Source organism: Ursus maritimus, unplaced genomic scaffold (genome assembly GCF_017311325.1).
Source record: "Ursus maritimus isolate PB19 unplaced genomic scaffold, ASM1731132v1 scaffold_6, whole genome shotgun sequence".
In the NCBI taxonomy this organism is placed as follows: Eukaryota; Metazoa; Chordata; class Mammalia; order Carnivora; family Ursidae; genus Ursus; species Ursus maritimus.
The window spans coordinates 8,084,860-8,106,355 of record NW_024426774.1 but is presented as its reverse complement, the minus strand read 5'-3'; positions in this window follow the sequence as shown (position 1 = coordinate 8,106,355).

The following is a 21,496-nucleotide window of genomic DNA, read 5'->3' as shown; positions in this document are numbered from 1 at the left end:
CCCCCCCCCAGGCACCCCAGGAATACTTATTGAATGAACCAATCAGTTCTGGTAACACAGCCATGGTACAGACCCACAGGCGAGGCCGGCGGAGCACCTGTTCCCGCCAAGAGGCTGATCCCCAAGGAGGGGACAGACGTGGATGGACACAGTCCCAACAAGGACACTCAGGACAGCCTGGCTTCCTGCTTCTTGCTTCTCTCACTTTTTTCCCAGAACTGTCCCCAACACACGCTTTGATTGTGGACTCCCTGCAAGCCGGGTCACAGCCCTGAGATGTGTCCGTGAGTCGGACAAGGCCCTGGAGGAATCCGGCAGTCCCTAAGCGACACTTGAGGACAGCCGTGACAGCCACACCAGTATCGCACTGTGAGAAATCAGCCTGGCTCTGGAGCAGCTTTTCCCACCTGACTGAGCAAAGCCCCCGGCCGCCTTATTTTTTCAAATCGTTAAAGCGTTCTCAGCTGTTTGAGACTCACTAAGAGCATAAGCATCTAGGGCATTTGATTAGTATTCCATTTTATTATAAAATTATTTGTGAAAGACTAATGTAGTTATAACAAGAAATGTGATTATAACAAGATATTTGGGGACCCCACCTTTCAAAGTTCGTTATCAACTAAAATAACTAAAGAACTTAAAAGTGAAAGGGAATCGACCACCATCAGGAACATTAGCAGCCAGGACAAGCAGCTGTCACCAAACAGGGCTTGGATTCACGGTGGGCCACTGCCCACTCCCATGATGCACCCTGAGTCCTTGCGGCAAGCCCGTGGTTCCCAAGCGTCACCACACGTGGCTCACCTGGGATCTTCAACCAAGGCTGATGGAGCTGCCCCACGTGGTCATAGGTGTGGCCCTGGCCCCACGGCAGGGGATTGGAGCCACAGGTGTCACTATGCACACAGCTCACCGACACGGGGGACGTCCTCATGCCTGGAACGGTTTCTGATCTCAAACACCAGCCCTGAGCCACGCTGCTCTGTCTTTTCTCCAAAGGCAGGCACCCAGCCCCCCAGCTCAGGTGGAGTGCAGGACGGGGAAAGGGTTCAGACCCACCATTCCAGGGGTGGGTGGGCTGAGAGCAAAGGCTGACACTGTGTTCACCAAAGTTAACTAGTTTTCAGTTTAGATTAACCGGACCTTTGTCACATACGTCCTTGACCCTTCACTTTGCTCAAGCGATGAGCATCGTACCTTTATTTTTAATTTCCTGGTGTATGTTCTGGAATCCTTCCCACCTAAAATCATTTTGCTAGAAAAAGCAAAGGAAGAGAGAGGAAAGAGCAGTTGCCAAAGTTTGAAAGAAATGTCAGGTTTCAGAAGCAGCCAGCAGCCACAGAGTTCGGCTCAAATCACAGAACGGCAGCGCGGGTCAGCGCCGAGCTGATGGCATTGCCAGCCATGCAGGAAGAAAGCAAGCGGCCGGGCCTTGGATTCCCCCGGGGGCCAGCTCCTGTGGGGACAGGTGAGTATGGAGGACAGGTGTGCAGGGGCCTGGACCCCATCGCTGATCCACCCAGGGCTCTGCAGCCTGGTGCCCCCTGACCTCCCTCCTGCCCTCACTCAGGCCGACCTTGTCCTCCACCTGGGAAAGGACAGGATGCTGCTAGAGAAAATGAGTTTCAGAGAGAGCAAGGAAAGGACAGGTGGGAAGACAGAGCAGCTCAAGGTGTACTTGGTTATGGAGTGGAAAGCAGCACCTGCAACGGGCTCCGACTTCCAAGCTGGGGTGCAGCCCGAGAGCCTCAACGCAGACACAAGTGTCACCTGCTTCCAAGCAGGGGTGCAGCCCGAGAGCCTGGGAGCAGACACGGGTGTCACCTCCTCTTAGCAGGACTCCGCTGTCCATGGGGGCCCGGCTGAACATGATCACGTCTGGGTCTGCCAGAGCTGCCGTCTAACGTGCTTGGAAAGACCCCCACCTGAGCCGTTGTGCATACCTGCGTGAGCGGGGCCAAGGTCTGAGGCCTGGGTCTGTCTGCACAGGCGGGGACTGTGCCGGCGGCTTCCTGACTGGTCAGGTTGGCTGCACATTAGCCCTGCGCGGAATGACCCTTCTCAGTCACATGGTCCTGACACGTCACACCAGTTTCAACTCAGTAAAATCGGGTGCGTTGGACCTGAACGTCTGGTGGTAGGCCAGCCTCGGGTACGGCCAAGCCCCCCTGCATGCACTCGCATCCGCGCACATGGCGCACCTGTGCATTCACGGGCGACCTTACTTCCGCTTGGCATCTGGCAGGGGCCGTACACTCCAGGCTTCGTGCGATGGGTTCACGCCCAGGATCATTAGTGTGCACAGTGAGGAAGGTGATCCTGGTTTTCCTTTTTGAAAGTACCAGTTGCTGTTATTTAAAAACCGTAAGATGAATAACCGCACCCAACCTTTCTCTTGCAGTCTGGGACTCTCAGGCTCATGGTCTGCCATCGCATCCTCGTGTGGGAATGTCAGGGTCAGGGCCAGCGCAAGCTCAGGACACGGACGTGTGTCTTGCTGGAAGAAGAGGCGACCTCAGGAAAGGAGGAGCACGTGTCCTGGGACTTCCAGATGTGTCATTTCCACCAAGGGATTCGGTAGGGGGTGACCCTCCCCCGGGCCCTCCCGAGGTGAAACTGACATAGACTCGTAACCAGAGCCGCACACGTAGCAAAGTGGTCCAAGTTCCGTGCGTCCCGGACGAGGCCCCAGGACGTTGCTGTTGAGCAGTCCAAACCCTGCTGTGCTTTCCTTACCTCCCCAGGCTCTGCGCTGCCGGCTCCTCATCCTCCCTGACGGTCAGCACAGCTCAGTCCATCGTACGCTTGGCGGGCCCCTCAACAAATAAAGCGCGAGCTCTGTGCATCTCTGCCCCGCGCGCGCCCTGGACCTCGCTCGGATCTTGATTCTGGCAACACCTCTGGGAGCAGCTGCGAAGGAGCTGTGTGTCCCCCCATGGCACAGAAGGGGACACCACGGCTGGACTGTGGCGGAGCCGCCGAGGGACGGGGACAGGGGAGGGTGTGAGGAGGTAACCGGTTTACTTAACAAGGTGGCACAACCGCAGAGTGCAAACAGCGAACGTACTTGGAAGGTGAGACCTTCCGCCTTTCCACTCCCTCGCTGTGCTACCCAGGCTGCGTCACTGAACCTCTGTGGTTCGCAGTGTCTTCCGCCGGAAAACGGGTGTGATGACGTCTCCCGGGAGGGCTTTGTGGGGACTGGTTCTGACTGACGTAGGAAGCGTGGCTGGCACACACCAAACTCTTCACTTTTCAGGCTGACCCTCCTTATCTCTGTGGGCCCCGGCTTCCTGCTGGCCACCAACAGCCTAGTGACCTCATCTCATCTGGTGTCGTTTCAGAAGGGAGATGAGATGCTTAGAACACAGCCTGAGCTGAGGAAGAGCAGGACCGCGACCACCGTGAAGAAGACAGGGCTGCACCAATTTCCCTGCCCGTTGGGTGTGTGTGTGTGTGTGTGTGTGTGTGCACGCGCACATGTGTGCATGTGTCTGAGTGTATTTGCACAAGAAAGCATGAGCTTCAATTTCAAAAAACTTGCACTCAAACCCTGACCCCACCGCTCACCTACCGTGTGGCACAGAGCGAACAGCCCTGCTGTCCGTGATGAACAGGTGAGAACCTGTCACAGGTGATGCCGGCTATGTCCAGCACATCCTCACTTTCCTTTACTTTCTTCCATATTTATATATATAAAGCCATAGAGGACACCTTCACGGCCTGGACATCACATTTGTGCCGTGCATATCGTTTTTCAGAGGTGCTAGAAAGGGTGCCGAAGAACCCAGGCACATAGCTGGGGGGGGGCTGCCTTCATCCCCAGTTGGGCCAAGGCACTCTTGGCCGCAGCAGCAGGAGGTCATGGCCCCACCCAACTGGACCCGGGTCAGAAGAGGCTCTTGGGCCTCAGGATCCACTCCATGGAGTCCTGTAACTCCTGGAGGTCTCCGGGCTGGGGACCCTCACGTCGGGGAAACGGCCTCACCCAGCTCCCAGATGATGAGTTCTGCCAACCCATCAGCCAGTGAAAGGTCCTGGGAGGAACTGCCCCCTTGGCCACTGAGATCTTAGTCTGGGCTAGGCTCTTACTTGTACGTGACGTCATGCCTGCCAGGAAGGGGCCAGGACACAGAAGTCCTCACACACTGGTCCCAAGACCCTTAATGAGAAACTTGCCAAGAGGTGACTCACCAGAGGAGACCCAGAATTTGTGCTGTGACTTTGTGGACGAACGTAGGCCTGTGGGTACTGCTCTGATGTCACAAACCCTGTTCCTGTCCTCCTGCTGGTGCAGCTTGGCTCTGTGCTTACAGCTCTGGCCCATCCCACTCTTACCTCCAACCAGAGTGTTTGCACGGAGACTCACCCCTGGTTGCAGAGCGCGCTCGGTGAGACGCGTACCTGTTTCCCCTTCCGGTGTGAATGAGAAGAGGCCGCAGCAAGCCTGCCCGGCAGGTTCAGTTTTGACTTCCGAACTTTTCCACAAATAAATTCTCATCCCTAATAGAGATGTGTGCGTTCCATTGTTTTAATAATTTAGCTCTGAGATGATTTATAGTTAGCAGGTTAATTATGAACACATACATTACCATTTTTATAGCCTATCTGGATATGGATCAGCAGAGAACGAGCCGTTACCCTATTGTTTCCATTTATCACTTGCGTTCAGTCCTGCTTATTTGTGAAACAAGCTGGGCTCCCAACAGCAGGGATTAACCCACCGTTGCTCAAAGTCCCTTTGATTCCATCAAATGCACAGAATGTCAAGCTTCCAGTCAAAAATCGTGTCTGGCTCACAACCCTTGACAGAGCCTTTCCCAATTTCCCTCCAAAATGCATGAAAACACAAGAAAAAGTGAAGAGCCACATGTATGTTGTGATGAAGGCTGACATCCTTCCCACTTCCTCACACCCAGAGGGCTCCCGATCACGGAGAGGACCACGGACGTCTGGTGAAGAAAGAGAATTCTTTGAGGATCCACAACACAGCCTCAGCCAGCCCCACGGCAGCCCCAGGACCCTTCTGTCCCCCAAATCCTACAGCTCCGTCCCCTCCAGTGAGTCCTGGCAGTGACCCACCTTCCTCCGAGCTCCCAGTCTGTCCGCTCTCACCCCGTTAGCACCTCCCGCCGTGCGTGCTCTGAGAGCCAACACCACGTGTGCGCTCCAGCCCGAACACAGAGTCGGGCAAACTGCGGGTGTCGGGAAGGCTCTGTTGAAAACGGAACAAAAGCCTGAGCACGCACGGCCTCCTGGGGCTCTGCGGGGCGCCTGAGTCTTGGGTGTTGGTCTGCGTGGCGGGGGAAGGAGCTGGGAGCGCCAGAGACCTGGGACCTCGGAGGCCTGGGCTGCTGTGTGGGGAAGAGGGTTCTGGGGCCTTTGGAAAGGGGCGACAGAGGGATTCAGAGGCTGAGCTTCCCTTTAAGGACCATCCCTCCCTCTCTGAGCTCTGGTGCTTCTCCTGCAGCGGCATCACCGACATCGTTCTACTCCAGTGTGATGCGTGTGATTCAAGAAGAATGGAGAGCTACGGAGACCTGGTCCTGGGCCGTGGGGAAGAGCACGGGAGGTCCGCCCAGTGAGGCCACAGAGGTGGGCAGGGAGGCCCCGTGGCCCCTCACGGGTGTGAGTCCATGACCCAGCGGAGCCCAGGTCTTTCCTACCCTGCAGATCTTCACAGTGCACTGCTATGGCCCAAACCTCCACTGGCTCATGTGGCATTTGGGGGGGGGGGACAAATTACAGTATTTCTGTCTGATGATTAGCGCCCTGCGCGGGATGCAATTTCCGCTTGTACTGTGTCTCCCTGCCCAGGCGTTTCCCTGCTGGGCGGTGAACAAGGCATGTTGGTTTCTTAGGGGAGTCGGGTGCTTGCCCTGCTCAGAGGCAGAAGGAACTGGTTAGGCCAAGGCCCATGTTTCCTGTGCGCTGAACTCCAGAAACAGAAGCCAGGACAGAAGTCATGCACGTTTAGCCCAGTCCTACACCTGTGAGGCAACCGGCTTACCTGCCTCAGCCCCAGCTCAGGAGGCCAGAATCTAAGGGAAAAAGCCAAAACGCGCCCTGCAAACATCCTTCCTCATCTCTGAGTCCTGAGAGGTTGTCCCTGGATCAGCCCCGTCCCCAGCCTTCCCCAGGACACTGGCCATGTTTCCTGGTGTCCTTCAGACGTGAGGCTGGATGCCGTCCAGCTGGAGCTGACTCCGGATCTCCACGTCCTGCTGATGGTCCCGCTGCACACCCCAGCCGTGGCACCGGAGCCCACACGCTTGCCGCTGCCCGGGCCCTGCACACACATCCTTTCCCTGTAAAGCTAGAGTCACTGAATAGACGGAACACACTGCATTTTGCTTTAAAATGACGGCAACACCACCTCTCTGGGAAGGCAGCGCCCAGCCTGAAACCCCGCAAGCCAGTTGAGAACAGGTGCACGACGACAGCTCTGCATTCCGTCTTGTGGATTTCACCTCTAAAATGTCAAGGACATACATGAGTTCTGTTACGTGCCTGAAGTATCACGGTCTCAAACACGCAGATGCTTGAGAACGGAAAATGCAGCATATACACACACGTGACCAGGTAGCTTGCTGTTTGGTCAGACAGTTGCATCATGAAGCTGGAATGTGCACATTACAGCATCATGACAACCAAACTAACACAACCGTTCCCCAATTGTGCTTCATTGTGTGTGTTATGCTTTTTACAATAAAAATGAAATCAATCTGAGAATTGCCAATCTGGTGATGGTGCAGACACAGAGATGACCTATTTTCAGGTCCTTTTCTTCAGGTTTCACTGCTTTGGGGGCCATCAGCCGCCATGGCGGTCCCAGTGCCCCCACTTCCTGGGTCTCACACCCTGTGTCGGCCCCTCCGGCACATGCCAGTGGACTGACCCATCGCATACCACCAAGGTATCGGATGTGGCTACCACGATCACATTACAAAGGCATGGCTTCCGTCTGGGGGCTCCTCCTCCCTCTCATCCCTTCCTCTGGGCAAAGCCAGCCGCCATGTTGTGAGGACGCTCGAGCAGCTCTGGGGAGGCCCACGTGATGAGTCCTGATAATAAATGTGTGCTGTTTGAAGCTCCTAAGTTCTGAATTAACATGTGATGCAGCCGTGTATAATGAAGAGCCTGGATGTGAAACGGCATTGGCGCTGAGCCAGGGTCATGACTGCCACCATCGGCTTCATGACCCTGCGTGTTTACTTTCCTCTGCGGCCATGGTTACATCACGTGCAAGGTGGAAACTACCTCGGGGTGCAACGATAAGGACTCAGTGTGAATACGCATCACGGCACCTGCAGAGTGTCCGGCACACGGTAGACAACCTGTAAACACTCAGCACGTCCGTAGGTACTGCCCCCCTCATCTTCACACGCGTGTTTTCACTGTAGTTAAGATGCTGAAATTGAGACATGCATCTGAAATGTCCTTGGCCCTCTACAGCTTTGAGTGATGGTCACTGTGGTTCCTGAGCTACTAATGTCATGGGATTGTTTCCCTCAATGGACACGACTGCTCTATGTGGCCGAGTGCATCCTGACCCACTGGTCACGGCCGCTGCCCTGACAGTCCGTGCTAACGGCCCCATCATCAGTCTTTCTGGGGAAAGTCACCCTTCTCTACCCTGTGGGCACGCTGGCCCCAGTGCCAGCAGCAGCAAGCATGCCCAACACAGACAGAAGCAGAAAGGTATAAACTGGGAGAAAGTGTTCCCCCTGAACAAAAACACATTGCTTTCCGCATAACAGAGACCCGCTCTGTGCTTGGGAGGGAGGATGGCACAGTGGGAAAATCTCAGAGCTGGCCATTTGGAAGGCTGCGGTATTTGTCCCTCCAAACAGCTAAGTTTCCCAATTTACTATGGTTCAGCATACAATTTTCAACTTCACGACAGTGTGAAAGTGGTTAAGACTCAGTAGAAGCCATATTTGGAATTTGGAATTTGGATCTTCTCCCCCAGCTCGCGGTCTGTGATGAGAGCCAGTCAGCCCTCTCCCGGCCTGGAGACTCTCTAGTCATTAGTATATCATCTGAAGATCACTGAGCTGCTTTACAGCCTCTGAGTCTGTGAAACACTTGCCACTAGGAAGTTGTGCTGGTTCCCGTCAGCACTCAGGGAGACTTTGCACTGAGGTAGGTCTGTCTTCATACTTAGACCTATAAAACTGGAACTAATAAAATCTTCCTGATTATAAGAAACAGGCAGTGTTATTGTTTCCTAATAAAAACAAATAGTTTCCATTTGTTGGGGCTCTACTATTTGATATGTGAGTGTGTGTGTGAGCGTGTGTGTGCATGAGTGTGAGCGTGTATATGTGTTTATGTGACCATGTGTGTGAGCATGAATGTGCGACCATGTAAGTGACTATGTGAACACGTATGCGTAAGCATGCGAGCATGTGTTGTGCATGGTGTGCTAACACGTACGTGTGTGAGTACGTGAGCACGCATGTGAGCAAGAATGTGCAACCACGTATGACAACGTGTGAACCTGTGTGTGTGAGCATGGATTGAACAAGCATAACTCATGTCATAATTAACTCAAATTTATTTCCATGCTCTATCTTAGCCTCTTTGAGAGTTTTTCAATGAGAATAATCTTCTTTTCTGCTAGAAGAAAACTCTAGAAGGCCACAGCTATTTTGCTCACCTTTCGGTAATAGACAATGCAAGGGTCCCTTAAGTCACAAAGAGTCTCAATTCAGAAGTTAGAATATCGTGACCAAATATTAATCAAAACAGCAAATGTGATTTAACATCATTTAACATCACTATCTCATTGGGTCACCTGGGTGGCTCAGTCAGTTAAGTGTCCAACTCCTAATTTCGGCTCAGGTCGTGATCTCAGGGTCATGAGATCAAGCCCCGCATTGGCTCCATGCTGTTCGTGGAGTCTGCTTGGGATTCTCCCTCTCCCTCTGTCCCCTGTCCCCCACTTGCTCTCTTGCTCTCTCTTTCTCTCCCTCTAGAAAAAAAACCCCAAAAAGCCAAAAACAAAACATGACAATCTCCCTCCCTTCCAGGGCGTGGCCTGGAGTGGAACTGAGGGCTGCAGGAGGCTTCTGTAGGCCTCTGTCTGGTGCTCCCCTCTCCCCTGCGCGCAGCGTTGTGACACCCTCCCACACGGGAGCGGGGAGAAGCAAGAGTGAAAAAGAACGCGCATGTCATAAGCTTGCTCCCCACTCTGTTTCCGCAGAAACTGATTCTTTCCCCATGAAGACTTTCTGAGCATGCTTTGGAATTTAGCTTTGCCAGGACTTCTCTCCTGCTGTTCCTTCTACCTGGTAGATGAATCTCCATCCTGGGAGGCTTCCGGCTCCTCCGTAGTCCAGGAAAGCCGTGTCCACCTCCAGCTTCTTGGTGCAGGAGGAGACACTTGTCAACCACCCCATCTCAGCTTTCTGTCGCACCCACACTGCAGGAGAATGCAGATCTCCCTGCGATAAACCCTGGGACGGTGCTCGCCCGTCTCAGGGCAGCTGCAAAAGGCTGCTGGGGCTTCTCAGGCCTGAAGCAGAATCCCTCCTCAACTGAGGGAGACACACGGCAAGCTCCCTTTGGAGCCCCTCCGCCTGGGATTGGAAATGCACACCACACGTTTCCCCACACCGGCTCTTCTTGCCTAGCCTGCAATTGTATATTCAGAGTGGGTGAGAAAGTTCAAGAGTGCCGGGGTTCCAAGTGATTGTCTTTGTTCAGTCTGCCCACCTGGGGTGGGTCACCCCCGCCCTGGGGCTGCACAGCCACCACATGACTCCCGTTGACTCGCACGCAGGAAGAGTCCCACCTTAGCACCCTACTTCTTAGACGAGGCACGGTCTCCCATGAAAGGCATTTAACGTAACGTGTAACGTGGTTACTAGCAGCCCGCCAAGGCCACTCACGTACCTCGTCTGCGTATAAGGGGCTCGGACTCGGGCGGTTAGAGTCCGCTCCAGTTCACAGAGGCCACAAGCGGCAGGGCGGAGGTCGAGTCCCAAGAGCCCTGATTCCCTAAGCGACCTGTGCACAAGACCCGCGAGCATCAGCATTTCGTGGGTGGACGGGTGAGATGCAGGCCCTTGGGTCCCCACCCAGAGCTTTAGAGCGGGTCTGGGGTGGAGCTTGTGAGTTGGCATTTCTAACACGTTGCCAGGTGAGGCTGCTGCTGTCGTCTGAGGAACCCACTCTGAGAACCATGCGTGAAACGAACCTGGCTGGGCGGGGCCGGGCTTTCCCTGCGACCTGGCGGGCACACCGGCAAGAGCGAGACGGCTCCGGGTCCCGGGTGCATTTGGTGGCACAGCTGACTGAAGACAGCTAATTGCTCTCTGTGATGATGAGCAACTTGTTAAGGGTTTCTCGGGGGGGCAGGGGCTTAGACGTGTGGCTAAAAGGTCACGGTGGAAATCAGATACGCGGTTCATCCAAACAAGTGTTCTCTGAGGGGGACTCGCCGGGGCCAAGTGTTTCCCCAGGTTTGCAAGTTGATGACAATGTAATGCGATTTCATTAAATACGATACCCTGCCTTAGCAGACCTTTGAACACACACAGGCACAGCAGACTTGGGTTTCTGCTCTTGCCCACTGGCTGGTCTATGTAAAGGTCACGTGAATAGGTGGGAGGTAAGAAAAAAAAATTAAATAAATAAAAAGAGGTAATTTAATTTTGAAAACTGTGAGTATTCATTTGGAATAAACCAATTTATAGAGCTGGAAGCGACAAGCTAAAATTAAATGCACTTCCCTTTTATTACTGTTTTTCTACACCCTCATCAGACAATTACACTCTTAAATCATTTAGCAGAAGGATCATCTTTACTCTCTTTTAAAGTAGATAAATTCTTCTTAAAAATCCATTTTAATGTCTGATTGACAGCTAATTTGCATTTGTACTTATCACGTTTGCCAGGTTTTCTCTATAAGATTTCCATGTAGAGTGTGTGCCTCCGGACATGGGGTGCAGAGCCCTGAGATTAGGTCCCTGCAAACCGCGAGGACTGGAGTCCTCTACTTCCAACACCTGGCCCCGTGCTGAGGTCTTCCCGCTCGGCAGTGTTTCTCCAGTGACCAGCGTCTCAGCAAGCTCTGTGTTCTGTCCCTGAGGGCGCAAACAGCCAGTATGATCCAGCACACACCGTATGCCGCACCGGCGGAATGTCTGCTCCTGGCCTGGGTACCGGCCACTTAGGCAAGTCTCATTTTGTATAGTGGTTCAGACAGCATTCATTTCCTGTTTGCATCAAAGCAATCTGATCTAATTTCAGAGGTAAGATCTCAATTGGATTAAGTGCACGTTATCCAGTCTGCAAGCCCGCGCTAACAGTGAACAAGGAGCATCACCTGCACACCATGAACCGAGTTTGTATACCGTGCTGTTCACGCAGATTTGGGCTCACTCACCCGGGCACGTTTCTCACCACCCGTGTGTCTGCCGACGCTCTGCCTCCCCTTCTGAGAGGCTCCTTCAAGGTGGGAGCTGCGGCTCTGTCCCCGACCTCCGGAGTCCGCCGAGGGCAGGTCTCAGCGGCTCTACGGTGCACTGCAGGTGAGGGCACGTGCACAGCCAGGGAGGCCCAGCGAGGAGGAGGGGGAGCTGCCTCTGAGAGCGGAGCTGGGTGACTCCAGCCGGCCGCTGTCGGAGCTCTTGCCCGGCGCCTCTCACCATCCCCGGCCATGCTGGGCTTTACCTCTGCCGTTACCCGACTGGATGACCACGGCCAAATTGTGTAACCACTCTGTGCCTCTGCTCGGTCCTCTCTAAATTGGAGGTGGTGAAACCTATCATACGCGGGTATTAGGGATAATGAAAATTATGTATAACAAGGGACAGCACATCAACAGCAGCAATCATGCGTGTACCATAAATTCTACTCCTCATACCTACCCTGTTTCCCCCCACTTGCTCCCTATCACCCGAAACAAGCTCTGCCTGTCCACTGTTCCAGATGCGGACCCTACTTCCGGACTCCCGTGCTGCCGGTTAGTTTTCAATTAAAGTTAAAAAAGGAGTAGGCTGTTGCTCGGAAGGGCATGTTCCTTCGACAGGAGTCTCCTAGAGACTAGGGTCCCCTGACTGAATAATAAGACCTACTGGTGGGACTGTAATCACGGTGGTCAGCCTGTTGAAGGCACAGTGGGAAGAATTCTGGACCCATTCCGAGCTGTTGGTCAAGTCTGATGGCAGAACATACTGTCCAAACATTGAGTACGAGCCTATGAGTGACGTAGCCCATAGATCATGTAGAACGTTGCGGGCAAACAGGTTCCATCTTGCAGGTCAGACACGACGGGCCGGCCATGGCGCGGAGCCCCACATGGAGGAAACCCTGACTGGGTAGCTGGACCGGGTGCCTCCGGGGTGCTGTGGACCAAAGCCCCGAGGAGGACCAGGGGATTCGTACAGTCATCATGCCTGTCAGCACAGCGAGGGGCGGCCCCACATTTTTATGGGGCTAAAAATAAAAACTCTGGTATGAGCAGTGCTGGACCTCTTTTGATGAGGGAAATCCTTGGGGAGGGGACTGGACGGAGTGGCCTGAGCCGGTCCCTGCAGGATGTGCAGAGGGTGGGCGAGAGGGAATGGTGACCAGTGCTCTCCAGCTGCAGAGAGCCACACGGGAACCATGAGGCAAACACGGAGGAGAAAGAGCAGAAAACTATCCAGCGTCAGTGAGGGGATGCCTTGGACTAGAAAGGAATTCTGTGATAGGTAAAGCGTGAGGTGCCCAGAGGCCAGCAGACACCCTGTAAAGGAAACAAATTTAGTCTAAGTCAAAGTGGGTGCTTGGATGTGCTTCAGTGTGTGTCTGGGTCTGGCATTATAACAGCCACTTTAGGACCTCTGCATCCCCCAAATGACTGAGATCTCAGAGAGCAGGGGTCACAGGGAACCTTGAGACTCATCTTGGAGTCTGGGGCTGAGCTGGGAGTGAAGCATCCAGGATCCACACTGCCTGATGGGGAAACGGGATCAGACTCCCCTCCTTGGAGACCTGGCAGGGAGCTTTGCCAAGGAAACCACAGGGACAAACACCAGAAATAGAAATTGTGGTGTTGACACAGCCCTCTGCTTACACGGAGGGCAGTACATGGCCTGCAGGGATGAAGACGGAGGCTGTACCGTTGACCACCCCCCGTCTGTGCAGCCGCCCCTGTGTCCATATCCTGCGGGTGCACATGTCCCACCTGACGCTGGCACAGGAACCCAGCTCACCTTCTCCTGACCCAGGCTACCCTGACCTACTCCTATCCCACTCTCTCTTCTTTCCTGGCCAAAGACTCTCAGTCCTGGTCATGCCATGAACATGATGGACATTTCCATCCTTTCTGTTTGCCGTCCTGCCTCTTCTTAACCCTGGTTGTCTTGCCTCTGCTTGTCTGTCCTCACAAGCACCCTTCCCATGGAGGGAGACTCTCTCCTGCCCAGCTGCTCCTCTCAGAACTTCACACCCAGACCCACTTCTAGAAAAGTGTGCCACCCTCACCCGCCCAGGGCAGAACCCAGCCATGCGTGGTGCCTCTCTTGTGTACGGTTTGAGGCTGCTGTGTCCTCTGCCTGATTCACCTTAGATGCTGCTGTGGGAGAGATGAAGTGTCTGCCCCCCCCGAATCAGACAGAAGGTTACAAGTGTGTTCAGAGTGTGTAAGGAGCTGGTGAGTGCTCTCATTGAGCCTCTGAGACATGTGTCAAGGAGCCACCTCGGTGCCTGAGACCCAAGCACACCCTCAGAATGCTGATAACGCCATGGCCATTCCTGCAGGACTGAGGTGGGCGAGGCTGTCAACAAGCCTCAGTGGCAGAGCTGGAAAGTAGTGGGGACACGTGGCTGGAGCTCCTTGTGGAGATGGGGCCCCACTGGGTTTCCTACGGAGGATGCTCTGCTCTGTCATAAGGCCGCCTTGGACCCTCATCACACACTACCACCCACCGCCCTCCGCTAAGGTCCTATCGTGTGTCAGATGCCTGCCAGCACTGTTAGGACTCTCACCATGAACCCACAAGGCAGGCACTGTTATTAACCCCTTGAGTGCGCCAACAGTGCTTGAGAGAAACTCGGTGCTTACCCAAGATCTCACGGCCAGCAAATGGCAGATCCAGGACCTCACACAGAATGATCCAGAAGCCTGCCCATGGTCCTAGAGCACGCAGTCCTGCACTGAGAATCGACCAGTGAACCAATCCATCCCTGAAGTCGGACAGGACACGCTACACAGATCCCGGGATCTTGGAAGGAATGAGTGAGTTCTAGACGGGCAGCTAAACAACAGTCTGGCCTGGGCAAAGCCATGTACATTTCATGCACCCTGCCGGAATTTCTCCCGGAAGCTGGTCAGGGGAGGCTGTCGTGGAAGATAGCTCAGCATTCATCATGGTTGTTGAGCACTCATTACGCTGCGGGGGAGTTCAAAGATAAGAGGGACTGTGTAGTGGCCACCAACCCATTCTGAGTGAGCCCTCAAAGTGCTCCCTGGCACTAACAGACCCCCCAGCCCACAGACCATGGCACCCCCCTCTGTGTTGGGCTGTGTCTTCTAACCCTCCTCCCACAGGCATTGCTTATGAAGACACCTGGAGGAACGAGAACGTGGACCCCCTTTGCATCTTCCCAGAACCAGATACACTCCCGAATTCTGCGAGCGAGCCATGCTAATCCCTCCACCTGCGCCTCCTGGCGACCTTCCCACCCTCCCTGCCCCAAACCACTGTGCTCTCTGCCCGCTCCCATGGTCTAGCCCCGTCATGGCCCCAAGGACGACTGATGGAATCGGGGACAAGAGGCAGAGTGGGTATCAGAACTGAGTCCACATGGGGACTGGATCCTGACAGGCCCAAGAACTATAACCACCAGAGAAAGGGCCCGGGCCCCATGGGGGTCCAGGGGAAGGCAGAGAGGAGGGCAGGAAGCTAACACCAGGCACTTCTCTGCAACTTTACAGAACAGCTGATCTTTTCAAAGAGCTTCATGTGTGTAAACACACACCCTACAAGGTGCTAAAAATTCAGACATAAAAAAATTAAAATATTCTCAATCTCATACCGAAGAGATACTTAATCTAATATTTTGGTATATTTCCCCTCCGGGAAATTTCCCAAGAATAGATATTTTTGAATGACTAGACTTCTGAAACTGGTGGTAAATTCTGTTTTCTGGAAAGACTTTTCCAGAAGCTTATCTTGTATTTCACTTAAAGAAATTTGCCCTCAATTTCTCATGATATTAGTTAATTCAAGCCGATTTTTCTCATCACTTTCTATGCAGATGTTAATTCTGCTGTTTAAAGTCTTGTTTCTTTGCATCCTTTTCTTCCTCAAACCAGTTCTCATCGTGGCTGAGTGTTCATCTGTCTGGAGCAGTGGTGGGGACGTGGGCCCAGGGACCAGTCTGGATTCAGATCTGGGCTTCTCACTAGCCTTGAAGGCTCAGGAAAGCCATTTCCCCTCTCTGATCCGAAGCTTCATCATCTAACCACAGGAAGCAACATGTCTGCCTCCCAAGGGGGCCTTCTCGGGGGGAATCACACTAGGTAATGCATGTCAGGTACACACTCAGCACAGGCCAGGCGTTCCTGCTATCAACACCCCCAAAAGGGGACTGCGCCCCTTTTTCCCACAGGGACTTTCCATTGAGGAGAACACCCAGTTTCCTAAATGTCTGTATTTTGGGTTCAGACATCATCAGTGGTCTTCAGAGTTCTGCTGTCCTCTGAGTCCCCAGCCCGATGAGCTTCTTTCTTTGTTCAGCACCCTGTTCTTGGGTCCTATGCTGGTACTATTCTTCTCATTTTCCTCCCATTTGTTCCTCATTTTTGGTTCATCATTCCCCAGGGAGAACCTAGGACTCTAGGCTTGGCGCTTTGCACTGCGGTGCAGTTATGTGGATGAACCTTGGCTCCACTTACCCTCCCAAGGTTTCATGAAATTACACTCCCAGAAGTGCAGTCAGAGGGCAGGGTATGGAAATCATCAGCCTCAACTTCCAGCTTTGGCAGCTCTGCAGGACTGGAAGGGCATCTCCCTGAGCCCTACGCCTTGCTCACTCTCCTTGCAACATGGTGCCCACAGAGGACTACAGTCCCCAGCATGCACTGCTCCAGAGCCCTTCCTGCCCTTGGTAGAAGACCGTGGTACTACAATCCCCAGCATGCACTGCTCCAGGGCAGCTTCCTGCCCATGCAGAGGGTCGTGGAACTACACTCCCCAGCATGCCTCGGGTGCCCTGCAGCCCACACCTGTATTTCCGGGTTGTGTTCCGTGTGGACGGAGTGCCTGACAGTGAAGTGGAGGCCTGGGAGGGGAGACTGTGCGCTGGCTACCAAAAGAACAGTATGGCCGCAACAGGGAACCTGCCTGCTTCTCTCCTGGGTAGACCCTCGACTTCGCGTTCTGAAGCACGGAGCAGACCGTGCTGCAGGGAAGCAATGTCCTCTGCCCATTTTAAAGACGGCATAGCATGCTTTTTAAAATATGGTTCCATCAGCTATGTTTAAAAATGAGGGAGTTCTCATATAATGTGGCCATATTTATGGCAGTCTGTCTTTGTTTTGGGGGTCGCAGATTGTATTCATCTTGCATCAGGTGGTGAGGGAACAGAAGGCAAGCTGAGGACAAAGCAGAAACTGACACCCTGCAACCCGCCCCCCCTCCCCCGCCATGCGATGTACGTGACATTCCTCAGGCACTCCTGGCTGCCCTAAAGGACAAAGAAATAGTTAAACTATAGAGACCACAATCCTGCAAGACTTGAGTCTCCCTCAGTTTACAAATGTCTTAACGCTCTACAAGAACGAAGCATTTCTATCAATAACCTGGCTTCCAGAAGGGAATGTAAATAAAATTGTCCTTATACTCTGCAGCCTCCAGGAAGTTCCCAACAATCCTCATGTTAATGCCTTGCCTGGCTAGAGGGAAAAGCAATATTAACTTGACAATGGCAAGGTCTCCGGAATCCGGTGAGTCTTCTTTAACATATGAAAGTATTTTCTCAACCTCCCTTTTTCCTTACCTCCCCCAACCCCATAGTATATAATCAGTCACCCCTCACAACCCCCGGCAGCAGCTCTTTCTGCCCCTGGATACTGTCCCCTTGCTTTAAAAAACCACCGTTTTGCACCAAAGACGTCTTAGGGGTTCTTTCTTGGTCGTCGGCTCTGGATTCCACCCCACTGAACCTCACCTGTATTCCACAACCTTATCATCAGGGACAGCTAGCGAGGTATCCTTTCCAACAGGACACCTTTCACGTGCGACTTGTGCACAAACATCTGTAATTCTGTGCATGTAAATGCACGTGTGTGAGAGCAAGTCCTCAAGAACATGTGTGTGTGATACGTGCACTCCCTCCTACAGAGGATGTCTGCAGACCGGTGACAGTTTTTACAAAAGAATATCCTTGAGCTCCTGGGCTGCAGAGGCTGTGACTGCATCTCCCACAAGGCCTGACTGTCAAGACAGTCTGGCCCCTGAGCCGGCATGCCCTGCCTGCGAGGATTCCCTCTCCCCACCCGACAGCCACTCGGCAGTGGCTCAGCGCTGTGGCTGTCAGTTCTCCCCTAGCCCAGAAGAAGACCCCCGAGGCCACCCGGCACACAGAGCCTGTCCTAGTCAGGAAGGCAAGAGCCTTCAGAGTCCTGCTGTCACCCAAACAGAGACAGCCTCCAGCTGCTTCTCCAGGACACGATGAGCTCCGCACAGCTGGGAGTTACCTGGAGGCACTCAGCACCTGGACTAGAGCAGACAAGGGACAAGGTCAACCCTCTTCCTCACTGCTCCTCAGCGTCCAGCTGGGACCCGGTGCTGTGTTTACTAAGCTGTTCCTGTGAGCTCTTCCCTGAGGGGTTATGTTCTTGTCCTTGACTCTAGTTTGTGTGCAAGGACAGAAGACCGAGCACAGCAGAACTAAGAACGTCTTACGTGAATTACAAGTTAAGCCTTATTATGTCGAGAGGCAGGGAGCACACGATCAAAACTTCTACTTGACGTCAGAACAGTCCTAGTGCATTGTGATTGGAACCTTGTGTCCTTGTGACGGACACATGGGCGTGTGGCCCGGCTGGTCACAGAGGGCCGGCTCTCAGGAAGCCCTCGCACTTGGCCTAATGCTCTGCTTTCACTGCCTTGAAATCCTTAATAATTTTTGAACGAGGAGCCATGCACTTGTATTTTGAACTGTTCTCTACAAATTATTTAGCTGGTCCCAAGAGACGTTTCCTCCAAAGAGCACCACTTTCTCCTCTGTAAGATGGTGCCTTGGTCAAACGCTAAAAGCAGCAAACAAGGAACAAGGAGGCAAGAGGAGGGACACACAAATTATTTCAAGAAATTACAGCCAGGAGTTTCATAAATTTGATGAAGACTACAAGCCCGTAGACAGGAAACCCAGGGAAACACCAGGCACAATAAACACCAAGAAATCCCCACAAAGAACTTCACAATCAAATTCACAACAGACTTCCCAAGAGAGTCCAAAAAAGCCAGAAAACAACAGAACGGTGTCTTTAAAGCACCAAAAGAAAAAAAATAAATAAAACCTGTCTACCCAAAGTTCATATCAAATCAACGTATCCTTCAAAAACGAACATAAGACAAGACTCCTCTCCCACATGAAGAGAAGGTGGAAGGAACACATGGGCTGACCCTACGCGAAGAGATTATAAAACAGGTGTTTCGAGTACAGGAAGTGACGTCAAGTGGGGAACTGGACCCACATAAAGTACGTGGAATGAGGTTAACCTGTGAAAGAAATTGTAAGCTAACTTGGACACGCAAAAGAACGCCCGACTAGTGGGGTGGAACCCTGTGTTCTGGAAGAGGGCACAGAGTGCTGTAATTACGCTGTTTCTCTCCAAATTAATCTATGAATGTAAATGTCTTTCAAGAAAAATTTTAGCTGGATCAAACAATTCAAAATATTTCTGAAGTTCACTGGAAAATAAATAATTTCCATGAAAACATAGCAGGCAGTATTTGTTCTGACGGGACACAAATCATAGGACGCTGCGGTAATTGGGAGCGTTGCACAAGAGTGAGAAGGGTGGTCTGAGGGGAAGAGGAACAGCGCACAAGAAGAGACCCAATTTATGTGACAGCTTGGTGCCTTGCAGGGGTGCTCCTAACTTCAAAACCAAGTAGGAGACAATGAGCTACAGTGTTTCAATAAAGGAATGGCCATATTTTTTAAAAAGATTTTTATTTATTTATTTGAGAGAGAGAGAGAGAGCACAGGCAAGGGGCAGGGGCAGAGGGAGAAGCAGGCTCCCCGCAGAGCAGGGAGCCCAACACGGGGCTTGATCCCAGGAGCCTGAGATCATGACCTGAGCTGAAAGCAGACGCTTCACCGGCTGAGCCACCCGGACGCCTCTGAATGGCCACATTTAAAAGCAAACGTGTCAAAAACTTTCAGAGGCCAATTATGCAGCCAGATATCAAAAGTTTTAGAATGTATCTCTGCTTTGATTCATGAATTCTGTTTCTAGAAATTTACCTGTGTACCATGATCAAACACCATGCCCACATAGGAATGCTGTAAAACTGACGCTCATAACTGCGAAAATGCGCACCATCTTAAATGTCTTACGGTGGGGGTCTGGTAGGATAGTTACGATTGTTGTACCTATCAATATATCATGAATATAATTGCATAGAAGCAGATGTACAACTGCGGTATCTTTTTAAAAATCTGTTTATTGTTTTATCCATCGGAGAAGCAATCTGTGTGAAGCAATGAGCTGGATCCCAGCAATACTGATGAGTAAGGGGGTATTTATTGTGGAGAAGCTCAGTCAGTTGGTCAGGCAGACCCACGGAGACAGGGTATGTCTGGCAGGTGCCACCCGGTGAGGAAATGCCCCATCACTGAGACCTTCCCTGACGACACAGAGGAGACTTGCCGCTGAGCGCCCACATCCCCTGCGTGCCAAGCTCAGCTAGTGCTTTGTCTTCCTTAACCTCTGTAATTCCAGGGGGGCTCAGGTGAGCTCACCAGGATAAGCAAGGGGACAGAAGCTGACCAGTGCCCATGAGAAAGTCTGAAGCCCCTTTCTCTTCCTAGTCCAGCCCTCCGCCTTCCCAGAAGTTCAGGTTCTTCTGCCTGGGGAGCCTGAAGGCCTCACCTGCGGAATACTACCTGGGACCCTTTATGACATCATCTTGGTTTTGTTTCTGTTTTTCAGTTGTCCCTTTGCAACAGAAATGAAGGACAATAAGCCCTAAGCAGCTAAGTTTCTCTAAGCAGAGCAGGGAGCCCAACACGGGGCTTGATCCCAGGAGCCTGAGATCATGACCTGAGCTGTTACAGTGACGACAGACATCCCTCCCCGCTTGGACTGCTAGCCTTTGCCAGGGAGGAGAGCATGGGGGCGCCCAGGGATCGCCCTGACTCACTATCCACAAGTCCGATTCCTTCTGAAGGCAAGCAAGGGGGACAGGTAGGGTCCAATTGGGTGGGGACACTGGCCAGAGACAGGTTGACTTCAGACAGCTGTTTGAAGGTTTCCTTGTTTTCTGTACTCGTTCTTCAAGTGGAAACCCTAAGCCACAGGCACATAAGACATGAACCTTTTGTTTGTTCACCTGTCGGTTATTTGTTGTGTGTGTGCATGCGTGTGCGCGCACACATATGTTTCTTGTTGCCAAGGAAATTATACATTGTAGTAGAAGTGTTTGGACGTCATTATGCTCAGAAATCTAAACACAGTGAAATCAGGGAGCTCGAAATGATGTTTCAGAGAGCAAAATTACCGTAACCTCAAACTTCTGAACAAATGGGTAAACAATACATCTCCTTCAATAATTATTCACATACAGTCGGTACGGATGCTGCCAGAGTGAACTTCTGTGGTCTCTCGTGTAGAATCCCCCTCTCTTTCCTGTGTCTGTAAAACAACGTGAAGGAAGCAGAGATGGGACCGGCTCCGCGAGGCTGCCCCTACCACCGGTGTGATGTTTTGCAAATTTCTTTGTAAAATCTTGTTCATCTGTAGAGTTGGAATAAGGAAACATTCCTCGGCAGGTTACGGTGAAGGAGAAATAGAGCATCTTGACCAAAATCGGCAATGCAGCATGCTGGAGTACCTCGTGAGAATCGATTGGTAAACACGCAGGCATTTCATGAGCCCATTGTTAAATACTGTCATTATAAAGAATGAAATCATAAAAACTTACAATCAAATAAATTACAGTCAAAAACAAAAATAATACAGAAACAACATATCTCAAAACTCCTTACTTCCTACTTCCTACTTATTTTTCTCTGTTTTTCTACTCCCTCCTCCCTTGAGGTTATCAGCATCTGCTATATCTGTGTGTGGAAACACGTGTCTCATGATAGGCTGCTGCCTCACTCCCCCCTGCCCCAAGCTCCACATTCGGGGAGGTCATGCTGGCCACCTGATGTTGACCATGGTGGGAGGGATTTCACACCCCACGAATCAGGGCTTGATGGATGTTGGGTTGTTGACTGTCTAGACTTGAGATGGTGAAGAATGCTAGTAATGCGTCTGCCG